Source organism: Papaver somniferum, chromosome 3 (genome assembly GCF_003573695.1).
Source record: "Papaver somniferum cultivar HN1 chromosome 3, ASM357369v1, whole genome shotgun sequence".
In the NCBI taxonomy this organism is placed as follows: domain Eukaryota; kingdom Viridiplantae; phylum Streptophyta; class Magnoliopsida; order Ranunculales; family Papaveraceae; genus Papaver; species Papaver somniferum.
Genome location: NC_039360.1, coordinates 92,008,282 through 92,034,309, shown reverse-complemented (window position 1 = coordinate 92,034,309; position 26,028 = coordinate 92,008,282).

Here is a 26,028-nt window from a genome sequence, read left to right as displayed (position 1 = left end):
CCTTGATGAAGTATAAGAAATATTCAATTCTCGAAATATAAGAAGTATCCGTCCTTGAATGATAATAATAAGTATTGCCTCTATTCATGCGAAATTATTACTCCATTTTTGGTGATTCTTGCCGAGAAGATAAAGAACATACAATGTTTTCTTGGTAATCCATAGTTGCCTCTGTTCTTTATCTATGAGGGTAGAATCTTTGAGAAAATGTTGAATATGCGAATTGTTTCTTAATTGTGCTCTGTCTCATGTTTTGTGCTCATGCGATAGTATAATCTCTTCAAGTTGCTTATAATTGTGCGAAATAATTGAGCGACATGATCATATCGTTCGGAATAATCACATTCTGCAAAATTCTGACACATTCTGAATAATCCTACGAAACTCTGAATAGTCCTACGAAATTCTGACACATTCTGCGAAATTCTGAATAATCCTGCGAAATTCTGACACATTCTGCAAAATTCTGAATAATCCTGCGAAATTCTGAAAAATTCTGCGAAATTCTGAATAATTCTGCGAAATTCTGAATAATCCTGCGAAATTCTGACACATTCTACGAAATTCTGAATAATCCTGCGAAATTCTGAAAAATTCTGTGAAATTCTGAATAATTCTGCGAAATTTTGAATAATTCTGCGATATTATTGCGAAGTTCTGCAATATTATTCCATACAGTTTTGTAAAGTACTTGTGCGAATATAATGTTTATGTGATGATTATGTTATGAAATGTGTATGCGATGTTTATGCTATGAAATGCTTATGCAATGCTTTTATGATGCGAGTATGATGTTTGTATGATGGGAATGCTTATCTATTGCAATGTATAGCTAATGTTTGCGTTACTTAGCTCATTTTGCACGCTAAAATTGATGTAGCTTTAAATTGCTTCCATTCTTCATTTCTCTACCTTTTTTCTTTAGTGTATGCATTCTTCTTCGTGTAGTTATTGTTCTTCACAAGTTCTTACTTGTTTTTCATCTTCCCTCTTTCCTGCATTATTAATATCTCATAACAGTATGATTATAATATCAAGTCTGCGGCATTTTCACTGCCTCAGTTTCATTTCCATGTACATATTCGCAAGCTTGTTTGCTTACATATAACCATTCTCGTAAGCTTACTTGCTTACTCATTTTCTTATATGGTCTTATTTTGCCTTCCTAGTTAAAGGTCTTATTTTGCCACCTCTTGTCATTGCGACAAAATCGCAGGACGTCTTTGCACTTTCATGAAAAAACCCATTGATCTTGCCTTAACTTTTTCTTTTGTATTATTGCCTCTTCAGGATTGCTGCGACAATATGACATGTCTAAATATTCTTGCGAAAATAAAGCCCCATGACATTGTCGTCTTGCGACGAAATCGCAGGACGTCTTCACACTTTCATGTAATGACCCACTGATCTCGTCTTATCTTTTTCTCTAGTATTATTGCCTCTTCAAGATTGTTGCACAAATATGACAAGCCTTAATACCCTTGCGAGTAAAAAGCCTCATGACATTTGCGTCTTAAGACACTTATCAGCTCCCTAATGGAGGGTGCCGCCCTTATCTCCCCCCTGGTTGCCCCTTCAAGGAGGCGTACCTCTACCATACAAGGTTAGCTCCTCCCATCTGGTCTTAACAACAACCAGTTGTTTTCACAGCCTCTTATCCCTTTTACCTATAGGGCTTATGGTTACGAGACTGCACCCTAAGTGGGGTTTTCTTCGGGCCGAGTGCAGTATAGGCCAAGACTTGTCAAGAATGGAAAGGACGCTTCAAACGCCCCTGGCACTCTTGACTCAACCGTGTACCTCGTCGCCTTGATCAAATTCCGCACTCCTTGGGAAAGTCCTTATTACCTTAGTCACCCAACCTAAGTCATATGCTTAAGCTGAGAATCCAAGGTGCCTCTCCCGGATGGGCTTTATTGACCCCAAATCTCCATGACTCAGGTTCCGGGGGCGGTGTAACCTTTCCCTGAGCCATGCAACAGGTACCCCCCTATATGACGTACTTTAGGTCTTACATTTGCCTCTTGCGAAATTTTATTCGCGAACTAGGGTGTACGCCATAAAGGTTTTCCCCTATCTGCGAAATTTTATTTGCGTTTCTGCGGAATTTTCGCGTCTCTTTGTTTCTGCAAAATGTTCGCGTTTCTTTATTCTCTCATTCATATTTTCATTTATGTCATCTCTTTCATTCATTCTTTCATTTCTGTCATCTCTTTTTTTCATTCTTTCATTCTCATAATATCATATCATTTGAATCAAAATAAATATTCAAGAGAAATTCTAATACATGGTAACTCTGAAATCTTTGTAGTTGTGAAATCTTTGTAATTCTGCGATTCTATCGCGTTTTTTAAATCAAATCAAAAATCTTTTTATTCCCTGCAAAAGAAATATTCTAGAGAAATATATAAATTGAATTTTCTCAGTTTTCTGTAATTTTGAAATCTCGAATCTCTGTAATTTTGAAGTCTTAGTAATCTTGAAATCTTTATAATCTTTATAATCTTTGAAATCTTGAAATCTTTGTAATCCTGTGATTGAATCGCTTTTTGTAAATCAAATCAAAAAAAAAAAATTATTCGTTCTTAGTATAAAGTAAAATGTTCAAGGAAGTGGTACTTATCTTTCATGTGAGTCGCTGTCAAAGAAGTGAATAAATGCCTTGAAATGTATGAATTTCGCGCAGCAAAAATAAGTGTGAGAAGTGAGACTTGAACCCTTGACCTGCTTCTTGGATTTTCTCGCACCATACCAACTGTGCTAAGCCTCTCTTGCAAAATAATCAAAGTTCTTGCGAAGTAATGAAATTCCAACTGTGTAAGAGGCAATTCTGTGTAAATTTCGCATAATAAAAATAAACATGTGAGAAGCAAGAATTGATCCCGCAACCTGCTGCTTGCATTCATGCCTCCTGACCAACTGTGCTAACCCTCTCTTGCGAAATAATCAAAGACTGTGCGAAGTAATCAAATATCAACTCTGCGAAATGAATATTTGCGAAGCAAAAATTATTTGGTCGCAAGGAGAATCGAACCCATGTCCTCTAGTTTGCATACTCCTTATCTGACCATCTGCGCTACTTGTTGCTTGCGAAAGAAACACACAATGTTGTACTTTATTCCATTTCTTCGCCTTTAGGATTTCAAAAATGTGCGAAAAATTAAGCTTGATGAGGGATTCGAACTCGAGTCTTACAACTCACTCTAGCGAAGCTTGACCAACTGTGCTACCTCTTGTTTGCGAAATAAAAAAACAATATTGCGAAATTATTCATTTTTTCGCTATCTGTAAAAAGAAGAAAACTATGCTCGCAGGGAAGTTCGAACTTGTGACCACGAACGTACATATTGTTTTCTTGACCAACTGTTCAAGAATCTCTTTGCGAAATAAACGCACAATGTTTTTCTCTTATTCTTTTATTCTCCCATGCAAATGAGAAGAAAATGAAAAATATGTGTCTCTGCGAAATTCGAACCCTTGACCTATCGCTTACTCGCTCCAGCTCAAACCATCTGTGCGAATTTCTGTTTGTGATAGAAATTGCAGCATCTGCCTCTTATCTTTTCTTCGTCCTTCCTTAACTTCTTTCACATTTGCCTTCTTCTCCTGAACATGAAAATCTTCCACTGAAACTTCCATTTTCTCCTTAAATTTCACCACAACAACTAATTTTTTCTCTCACTCTTTTCATGTCTTTGAATTGTTGATGATGTTTACTCCCTGAAAGTGTGATTTCTTCCATAAAATTTCCATTTTTGAACCTAAATTTTGTAGATCTAGAAAAATATGAACAATAGCTAATCTTCATGGAAATTTCTTGATCCAACAAGTTACAGGAAGGATAAATCCTTTACTCGTTCCCTGTTTCTAGCACCATTATGTAGTTGCAGGAAATCCTACAACACACCCCTTGTATTATCATGACTATAATTTCTAGATGTAAACTTATTTGATATGAAAATAAAGATAAAGATAATGAAAATAGAAAATAAGACACAAGATTTACGTGGTTCGATCAATATGATCTACATCCACGGGATTAGGGATCTTCACTATGGTTGTTTGTAATTACATATGGATTGCAATTGAGACTCCATTAATGAGTATTTGGAACTCTCTTTGGGGAAGAAGAAGGAGATAATACTACACAATAGAAAATCCTCCCATAATAATAATCCTCTCCTAAAGTGTATCTCTCTTTCTGATTATCTCTCTTTCTCTCTCTTGCCTTTCTCTTTATATAAATGTTTACATAGTGGATGACAGCTAATATACAACTAACATTTCCCCTAATTTCGGATCTGGTGCTACGTTCTCTCAAGCTCTTATTACAATTTCGCAGGCTCTGCTACATTCTCGCAAACTCTCTCTATAATTTCGCAAACTCTTACTGTTGTGCGATATTTGGATCCTACACATGCCAGTCGCACCACTGTGCCAATGGCAAACCATGCCAGCCACGTCTACCGCGCCAATGCATGCCAACCATGCTAGCCGCACCATGCGCCAATGGCATGCCAAACCCTTGGCTCCACCATGCCAAGCCAACCGCACCTTGTCTTGGCCCCAACCATGCTAGCCGCACCATGCGCCAATGGCATGCCAAGCCCTTGGCCCCACCATGCCAAGCCAACCGCACTTTGCCTTGGCCCCAACCATGCTAGCCGCACCATGTGCCAATGGCATGCCAAGCCCTTGGCCCTACCATGCCAAGCCAACCGCACATCGCCTTGGCCCCAACCATGCTAGCCGCACCATGCACCAATGGCATGCCAAACCCTTGGCCCCATCATGCCAAGCCAACCGCACCTTGCCTTGATCCTACCATGTCGTCCTTCCCTATGCGGCTACCAAAACGAAGGCGTGCGACGATCAACGACCACCCTTCCATCCTAGATGCAAATCCTAGTTTTGGCCCAAAACCCTAGTTTTGGCCACGCCAAACCGTTCCAAGACATGCCATACCACATGTGCCAATGGCATGCCCACCACCATGTCGTGCCATACCATGTCGGCCTTCCCTATGCGGCTAACAAAACGAAGGCGTTCGACGATCAACGACCACCCTTCCATCCTAGATGCGAATCTTAGCCGTCAAAGGTTGCCAAACAACGCCTGGTAACCTTTGGCCCAAAACCCTAGTTTTGGCCACGCCAAACCGTGCCAAGGCATGCCATGCCACATGTGCCAATGGCATGCCAACCACCTTGCCGCGCCATACCATGCCGGCTTTCCCTATGCGGCTACCAAAAACGAAGGCGTGCGACGATCAACAGCCACCCTTCCATCCTAGGTGCGAATCCTAGCCATCCAAGGTTGCCAAACAATACATGGTAACCTTTGGACCCATACCCTAGTTTTGGCCACGCCAAACCGCGCCAAGGCATACCATGCCACATGTGCCAATGGCATGCCAACCACCTCGCCGCGCCACGCCATACCGACCTTCCCTATACGGCTACCAAAACGAAGGCCTGCAACAATGAACGACCACTTTTTCATTTAAGGTGCAGATCTTAGCCGTCCAAGGTTACCAGCTAACGCATGGCAACCTTTGGCCCTAGTTTGGCCGCGCCTAAACAAAGCCAAAACCCTAACTTTTTGTCGCGCCTAAACTAGGCCATATCGAAGCCATACTGATCATGCTTTCATGCCACTGGCTACCAAACGAAGGGTTGCAATAATCAATGGCTACCTTTCCTATTAAGATGCAAAATCTCGACCGTCGAAGGTCACCACCGAGCCGGCAAGTCTCCCAAGCTCAACTTTCCAGACAACAACAACGCGCTACATGTTTTCCATGAAAACACTCGAGACATCAACGCATGTCACAAACTGGGGGATGCTCATTGGATATTGGTTTGGCGGTTTACAGCATGCGGCGTACACTTCGCCCGTTATAAGAAAGTGTCATAAGGATGAGGTGGTTAGTAAATATAGGGAGTAATGGTGAAACGCTTTCTTTTATGGAACATCAATTCCAGGCGTTACCGGTTGCCACCTCCTCCTATTTACTCACCCGTTTTCCATTTCTTAATGAGACCAGAGTACGTTTCACTTCGACTTGTATAAATAGGCATTACCTATTTCCACCGAACAACAAGTTCAGGTCAGGAGCATACAACACTCAGAAAACATTTTCTAGCTTTATATCTGTTAGCTTCCCACTTTCTGATACAAGTCGTAGAAAACAACTACTCTTCCAGAATCAACTATTCTGGTCTCAACACTTTCTTCGCTTCCCTCCCCAAAACCAACCCTTCTCCTTCACTTTGTGACCGAAGCAAGTCTGGAACAACCATTTCTTGGTTTATGAAGGATTTGTACAGATTGATATCTGGAATCTAAAGTACTCCCTTGCAGTATATTGTTTAGGGTTTAAATTCGTTTCTCACCCACACACCCGAAATTACCAAAATCAGCAGAAACCGTTTTCACCCTCAAACACTCGTTTTTAACAATAAACATATATATAAGGCTCCTCTTCATTTCTCGACACTTGGATAGCAATACGTGTGAAAAGTTGTCCCTATCGCTGTCGCCTAAACAAGCGTGGAACGCAGGATCCAAGGCAACTATCACGTATTTGTTGAAAAGGAACATGCTTTTAGAGTATCTAATCATATATTCGATGAAACAAAAACCATATCATCATTATATAACAGGTCAAAAAGACTATTGATGAGGTTCTTGACACTTGGATGGCAGTATGTGTGAAACGTTGTCCCTGTTTCCGTCGCCTAAACAAGCGTAGAACACAGGATCCAAGGCAACTATCATATACTCGCTGAAAGGAAACATGCGCTTAGAATATCTAATCATGTGGTCAAGTTAAATGGGTGCTTCTCTCAACTATTGTGCTATAAATATATATCCTTTGACGACATTCATACAAGTATTGTGGGTAACATCTTTCACTTTAGTTAACATTTGTACACTTCACTTTTCTATTTCTATTTTCTTATCTATCCATGTGATTTCAGTATGCGAGTGTTGTGACAAACGTTGCAACAAGTACGATGACTATCTTAGTAGAGTTTTGCAAGCAGGTTGAATGTCATACGTAAGTAATTGCTTGTGTGTGATGATTGGAATGTATGTGGGATGTTTGTAGCTAAAGAACTTATGCAAGCTAATTATTTGGCTTTCTACTTTGTGTCTATCCTTAGTGGTTCTTCCAAGGTGAGAAATTGGAGTAGGTTTTGTGGGTATACCTCTTGTAAACCCTCACGAGACTATAACTCGTCCACTAGGGACACCTAGGGGTTTAAAGGCTTGTTATACATGCTAAGTGTAACCTTTTTCTCAACGAGATGGAATTGTTGTATTTAGGATTAGTTTTATTTAGTTTGCTCGAGGACTATGAAAATCTAAGTGTGGGGGAATTTGATAAGTGCATAATTCATATGATTTTAGTGTCCATTCCATACTTGTTTTAGCTATTATTCTTGCATATTTTCGTATTATTACTCTTGTTTTCTCTTATTTGCCTCTATTATGTGAATCATCCAAAAAGGAGCTAAAAATTTCTGAAAAGAGATAGGAATAGAAGTATTCCAAGTATCCAAGTCCAAGAGAAGTGGAAGAAGTGCGACAAAAAGGAGCAAAACGCTCAAAATCAAGAGAAGTGCCAAATACCGATCTTAACTCATTCAAATTAAGGATTTATCATCATCATCTTTAAGAGAATTGAAAGATAAAACGAATGCAAAAAGAATGAGGTCATTCCGAGTTCATATGAAGAAGTTATGGCCAAAACAGTTTTTATCGAATACCGAAGACAGTAAGGTACGCATACTTAATTCCGAAAATTTCTGCTGGAATTTGAGGTTCGCATACCAGGTACGCATAATTTACTAGTAGGAAAACGTGTATTCATACCTTGGAAGGTCTAAGTTCACGTTTGGAGTCATTATTTCGTATTTTTGGGTCGGGTTCTTGAACCAAACTAAATACGTGAAGGCCAAGCAATGTAAACCTATAAAAAGGTGTTAGGTTATGTAAAATCATATCACACCAATAAGTCACGAAATTCTAAGTCTTGGAGAGGAGAAAAATCTCACGGATCGAAAGCTAGGGTTTCAGAGCGATTCTCAATCGTAACGATATCTCTAAACTTTTCTTATAAGTATATCATGGATGCTTCTACATCCATGTGTAGCTAAACACCTATTGATTGAGGATGAATTCTAAGTTGTAAACTTGATTTGATTTAATATATGAATCTATTTTGATTTCTTCATATGATTATCGTTTGTTTCTACTATGAGTAAATATTATGATTGATTGATTGATTGTTCTAGGTGGCCAACTAAATCAGTTTATTGATTAAACTAAAGCTAGTAAAGGGTTAGGATATCCGTGTAATTGTTGAATAACCCCTACACAAGTAGAAAACGTGAAACCTTGCAGAGGAATTCTGTGGAGCAATCACGTGTAGAAACAACACTAGAAAGTGGAACTTGCGCTAAGAGTCTAACTACTAGTATTAACCTAAGTCACAAATCATAAAGCATTCGACCAAGCTAGAATCTGATATTCGAGCGCTTCGGTACTCAGTGACCAAAGGACTTTAGAGAATAACTGCTCTAGCTACTTTTCTACGGTTCACGATAATCTATGATTAATGACGAACAGATGAATATATTAACTCATTGACGGTTTACATACGAAGAAGGATTCCTCGATCATATCTCTCTCTATTGATTACAATACAATTTTATTTGCTTTGATTATTTATTTTGTTCACAATCTAAAACAAAACCCCCCCCTTTGTGACACTTTGACAACTAAAACTCACTGCTCTTCGTGGATCAATCTGTAGGACTCTGGCGTAAACCAAGTCAATGGTCGTTCCAGAGTCAATTCGGTCACAAAGAGGGATATGGGTTGCTCTATAGGAGGGAAGCTGAGAATTGTGGGATCAATGATGATCAAGGATCGTGGATGTGTTGAAGATTTTTGCAAGTATATGAACTGTAGAGTTCTGCAAATAAGTTTCGATCGAGAGAATTGTGTGTTTCAGTCATCGATTTTGGACTTATTTATATTGTCAGGATAGTAAACACATTGATCCCAATAAGTTTGACGGTTTCTTGAGTGGAAGAATGGAAAGTGGGAGATCGTGGTAAAACCAGTTCTGTGTCCTGTGGAGACTTGGTTGATCGTCCATCCACTACTTTGCTATCTCCCTCAACCGCTTGCACAACTTACTCACGTTTCTCATCGTGGATGAATACACGTGCCGTAGGCCGCCAGACCAAAACCCTAATTAATATCCCCCATGTTGCATGATTGATGTCTCATGAACGTGGAGTCTGCAAGGCAGACGTGTATTTAATTAGTCAATTATTGACTTGTTAGACGATGAGTCTAAGTTTTATTCAGTTGAGCATGATTGTCGAATGCTCTAAGATTCATGGATTGAACATGTATGTTGAGGCGTATACTTCTTGAATCAACATGATGGATAGTTTGAGCAAATATTGCTCATATGAGCGAATATTGCTCGTTTGATGAATTATTGGTAGCATGACCAGATAAAATATTAATTAAAATATTGGTAGATGGATCGAATATTATATAATTAATTAAGATGTTGATTGTTGGACCAACATAAAGTTATTAGTGTTTAAACTTGCTCAAAATTATGATTTGCAGAGCATTCAGTTTGAAACCCTAATTTTGATCGATTGCTGATCAGTTGGTGATTTATTGAAAATCAACTGAGTGAAAGAGGTACCAGCTACATGGGATGATGGACGACCATGTATTGCGAAGGTGTTCATGTGAGCATACACCAAAGTTTTTTGTTGACCAGTTGATGAAGGGATGATTAAATGTCGGTTTAATCATTTATTAGAATAGTGCCCGTCTAAGCATTAGGTAATAAAACCTAATAATGGAGAAGTGAGGGACTGACCAAGAGAGCATAGAACCGGCCCTTAGTGGTGTGGGACTAGCTGACGGTCGATTGAGCAAATTCCAAGTTGGTTGGAAAGAGTTTGGACCCAATATGAGCAATTGAGCAAATTAGGTCAAAATTATAAAGATGTGTGGGACCGGCTCCTTGCAAGCCTTAGGGACGGCCTTGATCGATCAAGGAAGCATGCCCATGTCACCATAATGTCCATGTCTCAGTCCTAAGAGTTTTGGTATTTTCTGGTGTGCGTTTGAGCAATATTTGGATTTTCAGAAGAGTTTGATCTTTGACTGAAATTCTTGATTTTGCTCGAATGAGCAAGTATAACTTTGACCATTTGATCAATACTTTGAGAATATTAAAATAATAATATTTTAATATTTTTCGTGAGTAGCCTAGTCGGTCATGTGACCATTTGACTTTTTGGCTTTTTCACCATTTGAGCAATATTCGAGAAAATATGGAAAAACCAGGGTTTTTGCTCAAACGGAGGAGTTTTATGAAAACAAGGGATTGCAAGGTATGGGACCGGCCATGGTTAGGACATGGCCGGCCGGCTAGGTAGCCCAGTTCCGTGACACCTTCCCCTATTTTTATTATTTTTCAAGGAAAATATGGAGGAACCATGAGTTTTGCTCAAACAAGGAAAGTTGCTCGAATGAAGGAGTCTTCATGAGATCATAAAAATAAGAAAATAAGAAAAAACAACACCTTCCCCTATTTTTATTATTTTTCAAGGAAAATATGGAGGAACCATGAGTTTTGCTCAAACAAGGAAAGTTGCTCGAATGAAGGAGTCTTCATGAGATCATAAAAATAAGAAAATAAGAAAAAATAAAGGAAGAGGCGTGGGGGACCGGCCACGGCGGCATGACTGGCCGACCAGTGGGCCCCTAAACGCCTCTTTTCTCTCTCGTATTTTGTGTGGGTTTCCTCGTTTGTCCATATTTTTGAATGCTCGTTCGTGGATTTGGGTGCTCGTTCGTGCATCATCTTAGAGTACACTGAGCTATTTTCTTGGGGCTTACTCGGTGATAGTCCAGACGCCCGATTGTTGGATATTTATTACTAATTCATGAAATTCAGCGGAGAATGATTCATGAAACGGAGTAATAAAAATGAATTGAGTCTCTATTACTAATCCATGGAATCCAGTCGGGGAATTCAAGGAACGGAGTAATGAGATGAAATGGTTATCTATTACTGATCCTTGAAATCCAGTCGGGGAATTCAAGGAACGGAGTAATGAGATATAATAGATTATTTTATAGGAATTCAGTTGACGAATGACACTTGAACTAATCTATTTGCAGAATCGAGATACGAGATAGTTGAAGAATCATATTCGTTCTGAGGGGTGTATAATCAGGGAACAACGAACGACATGACGTTCTTTAGGTGTTCATCTCTCTAAAAAATAATTATGTCTAGAGAACCGCCCAATCATCAAGATTCTATACACGGTCTCTCTACATAGTCAGGGAACAACGTGCAGCGTGACGTCCTGAAGGCGTTCATCTCTCTAACAAACAATTATGTCTAGAGAACCCCAAATCATTAAGATTCCATGTAGAGGTGGGTCTCTCTATGTAGTCAAAGAACAACGAACGGTGTGACGTCCTGAAGGCGTTCAACTCTCTAACAAACAATTATGTCTAGAGAACCGCCCAATCATTAAGATTCTACATAGAGGTGATGATGAAATGTGTGAAGCATCGAACGCTCGGCCGGGGAGGCCTTTCGAGAAACATATTCATCATAGATATCTGAGAGGAACTCTCACTCAGTTAAATATCATGAAACGGTTCACGCATCGTAAACTATGAATCATCACATGTGTTCCTGAAGCCGGGTCAGAAACATGCAGTATCATGATTTTATGATTTTGTCATTTTAAGAAAATCCACCATCAACATTAAGTCCCCTGCTTAGTGAGGGACAGTCATGTTCCGCAGTTAGCATTAGATGGTGATTTTCCAGTTGACGAGACAAGCAGTTAACTCAGTCGTACAAAGGTATTTTCAGAATTCCCAATTTGCTCCAATGATGTAATGTACGAGCAAATGCCCAGATAAGAACTCTGCCAGTATAATAGAGTGTCATCTCATGAGTACGGTGAGACGAGGCACTGCTGGTTTGGTCGATCAGTCGTCCGATGTTGGTCGGTTTAGCGTTTACGGGCCCGACCCAAAAAGGAAATCCTTGTTTTAGGAACAAACGTTCGTTCGTTAGTTTAAGAAATAAACAAAATACACCTGAGTCTAATGATAAAATTTTTGTCTATGAGCTTTCACGAAAACCAATTTTTTTTTTTTTAAATATGTGAGATTTCACAAAATGGAATAAACTCTCATTTCAAAGGTGGATGCTCGTGCGAGAGAAAAGTTTTTTTTTTCTGTTAGTAATAAAAAATTGTTTATGAGGTTTCATGAATTTTTTTATCTTCGATCTTTCAGAAATATTCGAAAATTTACTCTAGTTTCAAAGACAGATGCTCGCGCGAGGGAGCAAGATATATATATATATATATATATATATATATATTCCAAATTTATGTGAGTTTCATGTTAAATATATATATTTTGTAAAATCAATGTTTTGATTTTGAACAACTGTTGAAAGTAGACAATTATACATGGTGAAATAATGTCTGTATGTGAGTTTTCACAATTGTAGAATGGAGGTCTGTCTATTTTTTTTTTAAAAAACCAGTGTATGTTAAAATTCACGTGGGTTGTTCACGGTTTTATGAAAATCAAGTCATGATTCTGAATAATGAATTTTTCTCATCTTTGCAGGTTTGAGGGAACGAGCAAGTTTTCGAAATTCTGATGTTATAATCACTACATCTAGTGAAATTGTAAATAGGTAAGAATTGGATTGTTACCATTTTTGTTACACGTTTGTTATTGGTATATCCATGACTCCATGTCTTTCGCCTCAGATAGTGGTGATTTCTGGTTACAACCACTCTTTTGGCTCTTCTAGGGAACACTCTAAAAATATCAAGTCGAAGATGAAGACTTCTGCAGATGCTCATGCCGGGATGAATCAACCTTTCAGAGACGCTGGAAAGCTGACATATTGTATGTCTCTCGATCATCTGGGAGTCGTCCGTGCTAAGATATATGCTTTCTTGGTTTAGCAGATGCGGAGGGAAAGCAGGGACGTGATGAAATATCACAGTAGAAAAGAGTTGAAGATGAAAAGCTCATATCTCATCAACAGAAGCACCACCGACTTCAGCAAGTGAGACTATTGGCTAAAGATGAAGTTCGGATTTGCGTTGATGGTGTAGCTCCTGATTCAGATGTGGATGAATGAAGAATTTCGTCATAATTCAGAAGTTAGGTCTTCATTGAAATTATTCTAGAATCTTCGTCTGACGTCGGATTTTTGTGATCTACACATGTTTCTTCATCCTCGGAAAATTTCCAAGATTTAACAAATAAGCTTTTTGGCTTTTGAGCACGTTGAAGGGACGAAATTGACGAAAAAGTAAACTTCCAGGAGGTTTTCAGAAAATTTTCAACTGTCATGTAGTCCAAGGTTTTGGCCACATCTTTTTGCTCGTTCATCCAATTGTTGTGAATTTTGGATATGTTGTAGGGGACATCCATACAAAGAGAATGACATATGACTCAACCTTAGATTATTCACCAATTGCTCCCATATCGCTTATTTGTGCAGGACAGTGTAAAATCGTCTCAGATGTGCTTGCTGTAAAACGCCCCTGTTGTGTCTTAGACCATTTGCTTGTATCTTGAACGCTCAATGAAAGATTTCAATGCTTTTGACTAATTTGAAATCTGAAACCCTTGGTTGATACATGAGCCTGATGCTTGTTGTACCATTTTTTGTTTCTGTCAATCGTAGAAACATCACTTATGAAACCCTGGTCACGGGACCATAATCGAGGTTGCTCTCAAGAGGGGATGATGTAATGACCATGGTTGTATGTCTCGGTTGTAGCATTCGTTTTATGATGAATGATTAGCATTAGCGAGCTTGGTGTCAGTCACGAGTCTTGGACTGTGAAACTGACCGTCATGATCAGTGGATCGTCAGTCCCCAATATTTAGTTAAATCTCCTTTTTCGTTTTCCCTTCTTCTGGAAAGACCTAGATAGAGGACCCAGGTACAAAAACTTGATGTAAAGACCTAGGCGGTCGAAATTGGAGGTACCTTAATGAAGGACTTAGTGGAAGGACCTGGTGGACATCGATCGACTGTGGAGGTTATGAATCCCGTCTAAGAGTTGTTGCTTGCATGTTGTACGCTCTGGAAGCTGTAGGAACCTCATACGAAGTCGGAATTCGGTGCTTGACCCAAACTTTTGAAGCTAAGAGACTGAGTCATCACATGATAAAAGAATATCTCAATTTGGAGTTGCATGGGATAGTCAACGAAGCGTGCACATTTGTAATTTTTAATCCCGTACAAGACTTTCGGATTTCAGAGACCTGACGTAAAGGCCATATCTTTCATCTCGTATGTCCGATTGATGCACCCTTTTGGTATGTTGTATAAGAGACATAGAAGAACATCTTTTGTTGAGGAATCATCGTCCCATTCCTCATCTATTGGTACTTTATTGTAAACCCATGGGCTGAAGTATGTTGTATCTCATTTGTAGAGGTGATGAGAACATCTTGTAAAAGACTTTGGATTGTGCCCGCCCGTCGTGCAAGCTTTCATGTGAACATATTTTCATGTCTACACACCTTAGTATGGATCATTAGTGCTTGGAGAAGTCCGATTCATTGAGCAATAACTTCAGAGAATGGTTAATTGATGAAACCCTGTCATGCGGATGTTGCTCTTGACACTGTTGTTGATGCTGAGATCACGATTGAATTTTATCCAGATATTCTTGTTGATGCTGATATCATGGATGGATTTCCTCCAGATATCCTTGTTCGATACTATGGTCGGAGTTTCTCCAGAGACCGAAAAGGCTACAACCATGATTATCGACATAGTCGTTGCTCCTTCATCCAGTGAGCCTTTTACATTCACGAACTAGTTGGTGGGTTGAGAATACCTAAGATGAAGGTGTGCTGGGAGTTCAACCCAAATTCTCCTGAACAATATGACTTTACTGTGAACTGGCTTCGTCAGTGAATCGACGTTGTTGCGGCAGACAACAACAGCGGTCTTCATTCTGGATGTGATGGGTGAGGAGAAGAAGTTCCTCAGTCGTGCTGGGGTTTGTGATGTAGAGAGGTCATGTTCAATGAAGTTTCATGGAATCACATCAGGTTACAATGACTTGTGGATAACATTTATTGAAATATATTGAATTGATCTTTCCAATAAGATCAAGTCCCCAGTGCTTCTCTATTCCCTCATTCACTTAGCAGAGTTGAAGGAGTTTGTAGCATCCATTAATGAATTATGTTGCATCTGCTTCAGAAGTCTTATCATGGGATAGTGAAGACTTATCGATTGTAGTTCAGTTACACTTTGATCGTCTTGGTGTTGAATCATCGTCGAGATATTTGTGTTGAAGCCATAGGCGCCATTATCGAAGGTGTACTCTTTGATTGGGAGTACAATTTGAAGGCTTCTTAGATGCTTGAGCGTTGAAGCGTCATGTCCCTTGAGCGTCGAATATCTTAGGTTTAATCGTCTCGGCCCTGAGTATCTTTTGTTGATTCAGCATCCCTTTCGTTGCGGTAGTGGGATTAAATACTTGTGCAGACATCAAAGCTTTCTGATTTATGGAACACATGGACACTCCTGCAAGGCTACGGAGAAACTCCCAAAGTGTTCTTTTCCATGCTTGGACATTATCTCAGTTCTCGATTCGGAGAAATGTCAGATTCAACCACTTGGCAAAATACTAATGCGGTGAAGCTACCATTCATAACGTCTTGCAGAGTTGCTAGCAGAAGTCCCCATGCTAGGATAACATGTGAGGAAATAAATGACATAGACATAAAAGGAATGAGACTTTCCTGAGTGCGGAATCTCTTGATGAATGTCTATGCATCTTTTGCAGGTTCTTGCTTCAACCTCTTCATAGTTCGAAATTCCTCCAAGTACTCTGATGATGGGATGTCCGCCAAATCTTTTGGATCAGAACTTTCTTCGTTGGAGAGATGTGCAACCAAAGGCGCTTTGAGTAGCCATCTTTTCAGCGTTGATCTACGCTCATCTGAAGAACATGTCATACCCTGGATCTTCCTGATTATGTGAAACTTGGTTTCTGTCCTGGTTGAACTCATGTCCACTTTGAGAGTGATGTAGCCATAAGTATTTCCGAGCGTTACTTCAAGGTCTCTGATTGAAATTGGATCACGAGTAGCTTCTTGTCGAGTGATGCCTGCGGATCTGAGGGTTTTCAATGGAATGACGTTGATGGCGGTGTCAGCATCGATCAACATTCTTCCGAATTCATTTCCTCTGAGATGGACTGTGGTAAGCAGTCCCCAGTCGTACATCTCCTTGTCTGTGGATGAAGGTTCAAGGAGTATTTCCGGGATGGACAGACAACTGTCACAATGTAATTCGGTGTTGTGAACATGTATTTTCTTTGTGCCTTAGACAAATAGAGCAATTTCACAGATATGCTCAATCAACGATTGAACTGCTTCTTTGACTGGTTGTTCAGAGAGTATAAAGGTTCTGACTGGGAGAGGATTCTTGTGTACTCCTTCAGTCCCCAGTTGAAGCTATTATGGATCAACCTTCTCTTTGAAGATGTGCTTCAAAATATTGTAGTTACTTGTTGGATGATTGATGAACCTATGAAGGCGACAGTACCTGGTATTCTCCATTTCTTCTTCAGTTGGATCTCTCCTGATGAACAAAAGTTTGATTGCACCATCTTGAACCCATACTTCCGGTAACTCGATCACTCCTTCATGAGAAGAGAGAAATTTGAGTTTGTATGATCAATTCCACGTTCGTTGATGCCGGGTCGAGGTTCGTGCATTTCAGGATTTGTTATCTTTTCTTCGCGCCTTTAGAGGATCATGTGATGTTGGAGACGCGCTCTGATGCTGTGTCTCGACTTTCCTTTCAGCAACAATGTTTGTTAAAGACTGGAGATTGTACTGATTGTTGACTAGGCGTCGGCTGCTACGAGGTTCCTCGACCTTGCAGACTTTACTCTTTCCAGTAAAACAGGTGCAGTTGTCATTGATCGTTTGGCTGCTTCGTGAAGCTCTGAGAAAGTCTCGAACTGGAGATTTTCCAGCAAGGCTATGTAGACCGGGATCATTCCGTTGATGCACAAATCTCCCCAGTTGTTGTTCAATGACATTTGGGTCATGACAATCCAAAGCTTGGACTCTGAACCTCTTTACATAATCGTTCGGATGTTCATTGCTCTTCTGAGACATTCTTCCTAAGTCGGAGAGAGTAATCTGCTCTGAGAAGAAGAAGTATTTCCAGTAGAAAGCATTAACCATTTCTCCCCAGCCAGTAATGCTCCCAGGTGCAATGTTTTTGTACCATGTGTATGCTCGACTTGTCAGAGATTTCGAGAATTCCTTCAGACGGACAATATGGTTGTGTTCATGTTCGCCTAGTGCTTCCAGGATCGAGAGACATGTTCTCGAGCATTCCCCGTTCCGTTGTACAGTGTGAACTTTGGAGAGGTGTAACCCTTCGGGAGAGGAATTCTTTGCATAGAAGCAGGATATGGAGGTTGATGACGGTATACATATGGTGTGTTGTCTTTTCCTCGATCCTCCATGAAGCGTTCCAGGTCCTCACGAGTGATGAAGCATGCAGGTTCCTTTGTTGGTGGGTTATTGGCAGACTTGTGGACTTCATCATCATCTACTACATAGATTGAAGTGACTTCAGGATCAGCAGCCGAAGATATTTCTTTGGATTTTCCTTTATCTTGAGTTTTCTCTGACATTTGCCGATGAGAGTTTTGAGATAATTGCATAACTCTGTCTGTGTTGCAGCCACGTCAATCTGATTTTTGGTGAGAGTCTCTTGCACCTTCATAAGATAAGCTATGGTAGGCGTATTTTCTCTTATTTCCTCGGGAGACCAGCCGAAGAGCGGATGGTTGCCGACGTTAGTTTGAGGAGGAGTACTATCAACAACACCGGTGTTGGAAGCAGGAGTAGTTTCTGGAGTACCACCGTTGTTGCTAGTGCTAGCGTTGTTTGTGTTAGGATTTGTAACTGAACCTGACCTAAGTTCAACCATTTTGTGAAAGTTGAGACTGCAACCAAGAGATTAATCTCCCAATGTGGTCGCCAATCTGTAGATGGGGAAAAACGATTTGCTGGTTTTTTAGGAAAGTGAAGAGACGAACGTGCGGACGAGACTCCTCTACTGAGTAAACTGCCTAACCTCACATGGATGCACTGCACAGGAGTGCTTTGAGTTCGAGGGATCAATCTGTAGGACTCCGGCCTAAACCAAGTCAATGGTCATTCCAGAGTCAATTCGGTCACAAAGAGGGAGATTGGTTGATCTGTAGGAGGGAAGCTGAGAATTGTGGGATAAATGATGATCAAGTCTTTTGGATGTGTTGAAGGTTTCTGCAAGTATATGAACTGTAGAGTTATGCAAATAAGTTTCGATCGAGAGAATTTTGTGTTTCAGTCATCGATTTTGGACTTATTTATATTGTTATAATGGTAAACACATTGATCCCAGTAAGTGTGACGGTTTCTTGAGTGAAAGAATGGGAAAGTGTGAGATCGTGGTAAAACCAGTTCCGTGTCGTGTAGAGACTTGGTTGATCGTCCACCCACTACTTTACTAACTCCCTCAACCGCTTGCACAACTTACTCACGTTTCTCATCGTAGATGAGCACACGTGTCGTAGGCCGCCAGATCAAAACCCTAATTAATATCCCCCATGTGACGTGATTGATGTCTCACGAACGTGGATTCTGCAAGGCAGACGTGTATTTAATTAGTCAGTTATTGACTTGTTAGACGATGAGTCTAAGTTTTGTTCAGTTGAGCATGATTTTCGAATGCTCTAAGATTCATGGATTGAACATGTCTATTGAGACGTATACTTCTTGAATCAACATGATGGATAGTTTGAGCAAATATTGCTCGTCTGAGCGAATATTGCTCGTTTGATGAATTATTGGTAGCATGACCAGATAAAATATTAGTTAAAATATTGGTAGCTGGACCGAATATTATATAATTAATTAAGATGTTGATTGTTGGATCAACATAAAATTATAAGTGTTTAAACTTGCTCAAAATTATGATTTGCAGAGCATTCAGTTTGAAACCCTAATTTTGATCGATTGTTGATCAGTTGGTGATTTATTGAAAATCAACTGAGTGAAAGAGGGACCGGATATATGGGATGATGGACGACCATGTATTTCCCAGGTGCTCGTGTGATCATGCACTAAAGTCTTTTGTTGACTAGTTGGTGAAAGGATGATTAAATGCTGGTTTAATCATTTATTAGAATAGTTCCCGTCTGAGCATTAAGTAATAAAACCTAATTATGCAGAAGCGAGGGACCAACCAAGAGAGCATAGAACCGGCCCTTGGTGGTGTGGGACTAGCTGACGGTCGGTTGAGCAAATTCCAAGTTGGTTGGAAAGAGTTTGGACCCAATATGAACAATTGAGCAAATTAGGCCAAAATTATAAAGATGTGTGGGACCGGCTCCTTGCAATCCTTAGGGCCGTCCTTGGTCGATCAAGGAAGCATGCTCGTTTCACCATAATTTCCGTGTCTCAGTCCTGAGAGTTTTGGTATTTTCTGCTGTGCGTTCAAGCAATATTTTGGATTTTCAGAAGAGTTTGATGTTTGACCAAAATTCTTGATTTTGCTCGAATGAGCAAGTATAACTTTTCCCATTCGATCAATACTTTGAGAATATTAAAATAATAATATTTTAATATTTTTCGTGAGTAGCCTAGTCGGTCATGTGACCATTTGACTTTTTGGTTTTTCACCGTTTGAGCAATATTCGAGAAAATATGGAAAAACCAGGGTTTTTGCTCAAACGGAGGAGTTTCATGAGATGGGAGAAATAATAATTATGAAAACAAGGGATTGCAAGGTGTGGGACCGGTCATGGCTAGAGCATGTCCGGACGGTTAGGTAGCCCGGTCCCGTGACACCTTCCCCTATTTTTATTATTTTTCAAGGAAAATATGGAGAAACCATGAGTTTTGCTCAAACAAGGAAAGTTGCTCGAATGAAGGAGTCTTCATGAGATCATGAAAATAATAAAATAAAGGAAGAGGCGTGGGGGACCGGCCACGGCGGCATGATCGGCCGGTTAGTAAGCCCGGTCCTTAGACGCCTCTTTTATTTTTTATTATTATTTTCTCTCTCCTATTTTGCGCGCGTTTCCTCGTTTGTCCATATTTTTGAATGCTCGTTCGTACATTTTGGTGCTCGTTCGTGCATCATCGTTGAGTACACTGCACTATTTTCTTGGGGCTTACTCGGCGATAGTCTAGACACCCGATTGTTGGATATTTATTACTAATTCATGAAATTCAGCGGAGAATGATTCATGAAACGAAGTAATAAAAATGACTTGAGTCTCTATTACTAATCCATGGAATCCAGTCGGGGAATTCAAGGAACGGAGTAATGAGATGAAATGGTTATCTATTATTGATCCGTGAAATCCGGTCGGGGAATTCAGGGAACGGAGTAATGAGATATAATAGATTATTTTCTAGGAATTCAGTTGGCGAATGACACTAGAATTAATCTATTTGTAGAATCGAGATACGAGATAGTTGAAATATCATATTCGTTCTGAGGGGTGTATAGTCAGGGAACAAAGAACGGCGTGACATCCTGAAGGTGTTCAGCTCTCTAACAAACAATTATGTCTAGAGAACCTCCCAATCATCAAGATTCTATACAGGATCTCTCTACATAGTCAGGGAACAACGTGCAACATGATGTCCTGAAGGCATTCAGCTCTCTAACAAACAATTATGTCTAGAGAACCGCCCAAGAATTAAGATTCTATGTAGAGGTGGGTCTCTCTATGTAGTCAGGGAACAACGAACGACGTGACATCCTGAAGGCATTCAGCTCTCTAACAAACAATTATGTTTAGAGAACTTCCCAATCATTAAGATTCTACATAGAGGTGATGATGAAACGTGTGAAGCATCGAACGCTCAGCCGGGGAGGCCTTTTGAGAAACATATTCATCATAGCTCACTGAAAGGAACGCTCACTCAGTCAGAGATCTTGAAACGGTTCACAGATCCTAAAATATGAACGTCACATGCGTTCCTGAGGCCGGGTCAGAAACATGCAGTATCATGATTTTACGATTTTGTCCTTTGTCGAAAATCCACCATCATCAGACTTACAGTGACTTTGAAAGCCGTGCTTATGTTTTTTTCCCTTGTATACAAAAACTCCTGATAATAAATCTTTAGTTTCCCTACAAGAGTATATCTTGATAAGGAGGAAAGATCATTAGCTTCGATGATAGCATATTTCTTAGACTCATATCTGGATGGTAACGATCTAAAAACCTTGCACACTAGCTATTTCCTTTTCAGGTATGGTCTTTCCAGGTGAGGAAGAAGTATTGACAATCTCAGAAAATTTAGTATTAAACTCCTCAAAGGTATCGTTATCTACATTCCAAGGTATTCCCATTCATAAGAGAGAGATTGCAGTCTACTTCCCTTTCTGAATTATTACCTTCATAAACGGTCTCAATAGTATCCCAAGCTTCCTTGGAAGTTTCACATGAGGAGACATGATGTTGGAGATCTTGACTCACTGCATGTATTATGGTATTCAAACCATCAGAACTCTGCTTGGCAAGAGCTCTTTCTTCATTAGTATAGAACACTAAGCGTAAACTCAGTTTCCGAATATTCCACTTTCGGTCGTTCATACCCTTCTTCGATTAATAGCCAAGTATTAAAATCACGTGATTGAAGAAAAGATCCCATAGAAGATTTCCACCATGAATAATTTGTGTCATTAAATCTTGGCGGTACGTTAACAGAATCTACCATAAATTCAAATATTATAAGTGGGATCGCACCAAACACAGATTGTTATATCTTTTCGTGTTTGCCTGCTCTGATACCAATTGAAAAGATGAGGGTACCCAAATACACCACAATATTTTAAATATCAAACTATAAGTCTGGTTTTTCAAGTGATCATCTATGGGTCTCAAAATAGTAATCATAATTAGGACTCTGACAAAGTAATGAGGTTATTCAATCAATACTCTATCGCTGTAGGGAAAAAACTAAGGTTTTTTAAGTGAAGCAGATAAACAACGATGTAATCTTGGGAGGGAGAAGCGATTAACGATGGTTAAGTTAATAAGGGCAAGGTTGGTATATTATAATTTTGTATTTCTTCTTCCTAGATTTTTCATTGACCGAGCATTGACCCGAATTTAACCGAATTTTTTCCCTCCTCAAATATGTTCTTTCCCTCCTAATAACAGGACTCATGATAATTCTATGGAATCTACTGACCATCTCCTTCTGCATTGTACTTTTTAAAAATATGTGTGGTTTTTAGTGTTAAATGGCCATCTAATTTTACAAGATCTATTCCTGAGCGGGTTCAAAAATAGTTTAGTAATTGTAAGGATATCGAAACTCTTTGCAGTATCTTCACTATTGCCTAAAATTTTTGGAGGGATAGATGTTTCAATTTATTCCAAGGGAAAAATCTACACCCGGCAATACTGTAAAGGTGGCAGTCCAATTAGCTGATGAGTCTTATGATTCTTTCAAACTAATGGGAAAACTAGTAAAACCGAGTCCCTGCAAGTTTCCATTACAAAGAACTTTCAATTAATTGCTTTAAGATCTTTTTCGATGCTTCACACATTCAAAATTCTAACAACATTGGACTTGAGATATACATGACTGACTTCGCGAAAAACTACAAGGTCTACAGAACCATCACATGAGTATTTCTCTATGAAAAAAGAAGCTTAAAGCCTAAGAATCTTTGAAGCAACTAGTTGGGCAATCATTATGAGCATAATGAAATCTTCATCTTTAGTGATGATTTACTATCAGTTAACTATTTGAAGAATAAAATAACCAGTGTAATAGGTTCAGTGGCACACTCCCGGACGATTATTTATATATATCTTTCAAACAATTGTAGTATTTTCAGGGTAGTTCATGTTAATAAACGTTTATCTATGGCTGAGAAGCAAATAAATACTATATAAAAAATTGCATTTCTGGTGAACAAATGGTCATTCAGCCTTATTTATTTCGGTCTCTGTAGTCCCGAGCATTTTAATGCATTCTTCTATTTTCCTATAAAACAAGCATAATCTTAAAATCATTCGACTAAAATTTATAAGAAGAAACAAAAGGAATACCAGTATTCAGCTAATAAAATCTGTAAGAAGAGATAAAGGGAACACTGAGCCAAATTTGTGCACCTGCACGCTCTTAGTATTGGCCGAAATTTTTCATAAGTGGTTTTGATTTCTCTTTCCTATTTTATATTTTCCCTAAATTTCGTTGAATGAAAACAATATTAGACTCCATTAATAATACTAACACCTCTTTCCTTCGGTCTTCAATTTCTCTGGAATTTTTATATGCGAAACGAAAGATAGAATTGGATATGGAAGATCAAGACTTGGAACCATAATTATTACATAATCATCAATATCTTATCTGTATCTTCCAACCATTTGACATGGAAGATCATGATTCATGATTTGAAGTTTTTGAACATATAAGAAAATATAATTGCTTTTGTAATCATGCTTTTGTTGTAGCAATGGCTAAGGTTATCAATGATGATATCTACGATCATCAATTTGTGTACTGAATGGTATTTTGAGGTTTCATAAGTATTAGAGAAAAAAACTAACCTAGCAATATTAAGAACATGTAGAATAGATGTCACGAAATCTAGCAGATCCTTACCGATACAACTCAATGTTTCTTCACGAGCAAAATAAAAAATCAAAGCTCATCATTAAACCCAATGATCAGGAATTAACTTTCATGATAAATAACCAAAAAACACCAGTAGAAAATATGTAAAATAAAATGCCGATTCGATGAAGATCCACCTTCTGTTATTTAACATGTAGAAAATTTAGAGGTATAGAGGCAAAAATGAGAGAAACAGAATGGAGAAGAAGAAAGAAGAAGCCATTAATGGAGATTCTGGTATTTGTGCCCATAAAAAAGAAAACGTCCCATAAAAAAGAAAACGTAATTCAAGAAAAAACCAGAAACCGCATATAGAATTAAATCAATAGTGAGAGCCAGAACGTGCACCCCGGTATTAGAGAGGTGCAAAAATTTGGACTCGGGAACACCAATAAGATTGGACTGAATAAGAATAATTTTAAACAAAAAATGCATGAACTGTCTGGGATCCATCCGACACATTTTTTTACACTGAAAAGGAAGATTAATTCATTAGGTAATATTACATAGCATCTGGCTAACTTCAACATCCCTTAAAACATCAGCATAATCAGTAGGGATGTTACCAAAAAAGTCAAAACAGGCTCTATCATATCTAGCTTTGTTAGCTAGCTTATGAGCTGCATTGTTCACATATCTTTTTTCATAGTTAATAATACTACCGATAACACTAGATAGGAGTTGTTTTATTTCATTACAATTCCCTGATTCTCCCAATTTACATATATATAGGACATCACCTTTTAAAGAGTTCACCACATTAAGACAATCTAATTCAAACACAACATTTGATAAAATCAGAGTCTTGGCCCATAGGATAGCTTCTCGAACTGCCAGGCACTCTGTTTGCTATGCATTTAATCCTCCATGGTAGTATCTGCCTCTGATTTCGTAGCGGGTACATGTATAATCTATGATTATTAGTTTAATTCCAAATACTTTACTCACATTATCAAAATAAGTATCAATATTAATCTTAAGTTGATCAGGAAGAGGAGGATTCTACGTATTATGGCTGCCAAGAGAATTACTGAATTGTTGTTGATCATGTTTGCTGGAGAAACTGTGAAGACATTGATTAATCAGATAATTTATGTTTCTCACAGTCTTCATATTGTTAGGGCTCTTATTACGAAAGACTTTATTGTATCCATGGCCGAAGTATCTGTAAATCAGTTTTTGATCCATGAAATAATTGTTGTGTGATTAGCTTGAATGTTGTAAACATTTATTCTCATTGCTAACCAAACAAATCTAGTTGAATCACAGTTTATAATGAGATGTTCTAGAATTTTTGGCTCTGAATTGCAATGTGGACAAAGAGTGTTAATTTCCTGCTTGTAGAAATTCAGCTTTACCATTGTGAGAACTATCTTTCGAGGACATTTCCAAATGAAAAATTTGACTCTGTGACGAGTATTGGTTTTCCAGAGTTTATTCCAAACTTCATTTGGAACGGTTCGGGTATGTAGATGTCTGTGATGAGAAGTCAAAGCATTATAAGTTGATTTCACTGAGAAGATTATTCTTTTATTTGGATCCCAAATAATTATATCTTTGGCATATTGGACTAGGTGCATTTTCAGGATGAGATTAGCAATGTTAACCGGAAAAAGAGCTCTGACTAGAGGGACATTCCATCTTCTAGGGTTTTGAAGCATGATATCACATACATGCACAATTCTAGCTGGTTCAGCCTAGTCACTTCTTGGAAAATGTGGATGATCTAGACTAGGGGTGCACATACCCTACCCATACCCGCCAACCCTACCCGCCAGTTTTTTAACCTTATCCTATCCTATCCACTATTTGGCGGGTAGGGTGGCGGGTAAAGATTTTCTTAACCGCCAGTAAACGGGTAGGGTGGCGGGTATAGGTCATATCCTACCCACCCTATCCAGGAGTGCACATACCCTACTCCTACTCGTCAACCCTACCCTACCCGCCAGTTTTTTAACCGTATCCTACCCTATCCATTATTTGGCGGGTAGGGTGGCGGATAAAGATTTTCTTAACCGCCGGTAAACGGGTAGGATGACGGGTATAGGTCATATCCTACCCACCCTACCCGTTGTGCAGCCCTAATCTAGACCCTTAACCCATTTATCATACCAAACTAGGATATTTGTTCCACATCTAACTTCCCGTATGTGAATTTTTTTGACATTCTTCAAACCTTGTTCTATTCCCTTCTATTTCCATGAAGAGTTAGAGTGTTCAGTT